We start from the raw sequence: 2,713 nt of genomic DNA, 5'->3' as shown, positions 1-2,713 counted from the left end.
AAACACTTACTTGTCACACATAAACCCTCTGTCTACAATCAGCTGAGTGTAAGTAGTAATTTTCTGTTTACCAAAAGACAACTTTTGACTGTCTTGACCAAGGCGAATTTCAGCCTGGGGATATTGAACTGGATCCACCCATTTAGGTGCCTTCTCACTGTGGAACAGACAACCAAGTGTTATATAATACAATATACAGCATATACAGCATACCACAAATTAGTGACATGACATTCTGCTGCAATTTTCAATTCATCGCTGGAACTGCAGAACTTTACAAAATAAAACCAAGAGTTTATGTTTGAATTTAAGAGAAAGAAAAAGTAATTTTAAGGGGAAAAAATATTTAAAGTTCTATCATTTTGCATGTGGTTGAAATCTGACATGGATTTACATCATGCACCTAATATTTACAAAAATCAATATCTCTATTTCAAAGGTAAAAGTTGCTTTCATTGCCTTCCAAAAGAGAAAATTGTATTTCGTATTTAGACAAGCCTTGGAGGTTGCAGGTATTTATTTTCATTTTGTTGAATGTCAACGCGTGGGACTTACCTCTTTGGCCTTGTGTGCTCTGTTGCCTTTGAGATGTTGATGCTGGATGATGATTTCTGGTTACATTCATCAGCCTGCAGACAAAAAATCCCATTCATGAGGTGATTGAGTTAAGGAGGCTGTAGTCTGATTGCATATTTCATCTTGAATCAATTCAGTAACATTTTGATATAGAGTAAACATACTATTTAAGGTAAAGCTTTGCATGATATGCTTTTGGATCATTTCACATAACTTCTTGACTGGTACTTGTACAAATGTATCATGCTTGTGAAACGCACACACCAGCACAGAGATCAAGAAACAGATACATGTTTATGTTCTCCTTTTCAGTATGTGAAACGTGTAGTGTGGACCACATGTTCCTCATTTTGGTTCACTGTGTGAGTTTGTGCTTCTTGAAACAAACTCTTGGCCAGTGCGCAAGAGGTTTTATGCAAAAAGGAAGACTATAGACTTACTGTGCGAAAGGACATTCCCCCTGCCACCAATAATAGATACGAACAACAGACTGAGGGAAATAAATTAAGTGCAGTTAAGCTGAACTGTGTGGGATTTTGTTTACTCTTCAAATGCCACTGTGTAATGCCAATAATTTGTATAATAAAACTTTAAAAAGAGAAACTCTAATCACGGAAATCTGCAAAAGAAAAATGTCCAATAAGAAGTAACAGAAAGACCAGGAAGTTCACTTGCCACAGAAACTATACATCCATGATTTCTGACGTGTTCATCTGTTTAAGCAAATCTGACACAATAGAAAATGAACATTATAACTAGACCTTAACTATGAAACAAAAACAACAGAATCACACACATAAAATCTTTTTGCTTTGCTGCTTACCTCTGATATTATGTCCAGACCCGAAGATTCTTCTGTGTGACCTTCAGCTGTCTTCGTGGCACTTTCATCTCTCACTTTTTGTGCATCTATTATCCTGCCCTCTCTTTCAGTTTGGTCTTCAAAGTGTTGATGTCCACGTGACTTCCGGTGAGATCCCATTTTTCGTCTTCTCCCTCCATCATGTTTGGGTGAAGTGGATGGTGTTGCGGGGAGGTGATCTGGAGTTAGCTGATGCTCCGTTTCTTCCAGTTGGCTGAGAGAATCAGGATTTTCTTCAACTGCCTGGTAGGCTATAGGTTTTACCTGAGATTCACCAGTGTGCCTGTACTCCACTGTTTCAACTACTTTTTCTTTCCTTTGCGCCGAGTCACCTTCTATGTGTTCATTGTGAATTTGCAGCTCTTTTTCTTCGATTCCTGAGACACCCTCAGTCAAAACATCCCCAACATTTATGGCAGTTGCTTCATTATCCACCTCTTGTTTTTGATGTAAGTCTTCTCCTTTGGATCGTGACCCAAGATTCCTGCGTGTGGAGCCCAATTTTCTTCTCCTGTTGGTTGAACTGAAATGTGGACTTGTGTTGTGAGCTCCTTCATTCACATAGTTTGGCTCTTGTGCACTTGCTTGGGCATTTTCATGCTCTTCTTCAGCTTCTCCCCTGACCACAGATTTTACTTTTTCCAAATCTTCCACAGCCACACTTGGTACTTCTGTTAATTTCAAAGCTTGGTCATTCTGTGTACTTTGTGCAGTCTCAGAAGAATACAGTGTGATATCAGAATCAGTGTTCATAGCACCCTCAGTATTTGAAGACAGCAACTGATCTATTGAGCGTCTGTTTCTTCCAGCGACCACAGAAGCTGTTTGCATCTCAGTGCTTGCGAAATCATCTTGTTGTGGTGGCTCCACACTAACATCTACATTTCCCTCACTATCCCTTACATACGCTCCATGAAGAATCGCAACAGGATTAACAACTTCCTCATTGTAAGAGGCAGACTGCTCAGGAGGGAGAACCATTGAATCCTCTGTACCTGGTTTCACATTGCTCTCTACAGTCTGCAGGTCAGAGCTTTGTTGCAAGTGCCTCTTGTCATGCACAGAACTAGTTTCATAAGTTTCCTGTTGTTCTTTATACACTGTTCCCAATGATGGCTGTGCATTTTCCTTTTCCTCTGTTGTCGGTATCAATGGTAACTCCTCCACTACCTCCATCCTGTCAAGTTTTCTCACATCAACTTCCATGTCCAAGTTTCTTTCAATTGTTTCATCTTTGTTGTCTGTTTCTCCCTCTTGTTTTCTATTGAGTTGTGT

General features: G+C 39.6%; 1 long non-coding RNA gene across 1 annotated transcript; it reads right to left on the bottom strand.

The window, feature by feature from the left end:
* Positions 1-82: 82 nt before the first annotated feature.
* On the bottom strand, positions 83-2,707 carry LOC111652429 (uncharacterized). The gene is made up of 3 exons (XR_015436995.1): positions 1,400-2,707; positions 556-629; positions 83-157 (listed from the first exon to the last, which is right to left on the bottom strand). It is a non-coding gene; the product is annotated as an uncharacterized LOC111652429 (long non-coding RNA).
* Between the last annotated feature and the right edge of the window lie 6 nt (positions 2,708-2,713).

This window comes from Seriola lalandi, unplaced genomic scaffold (assembly GCF_002814215.2).
Source record: "Seriola lalandi dorsalis isolate HSWRI2012SDOR001 ecotype SW California unplaced genomic scaffold, Sedor1 jcf7180001973594, whole genome shotgun sequence".
Lineage (NCBI taxonomy): Eukaryota > Metazoa > Chordata > Actinopteri > Carangiformes > Carangidae > Seriola > Seriola lalandi.
The sequence above is the reverse complement of the archived record's forward strand: the minus strand, read 5'-3'. Positions and strand labels throughout refer to the sequence as shown.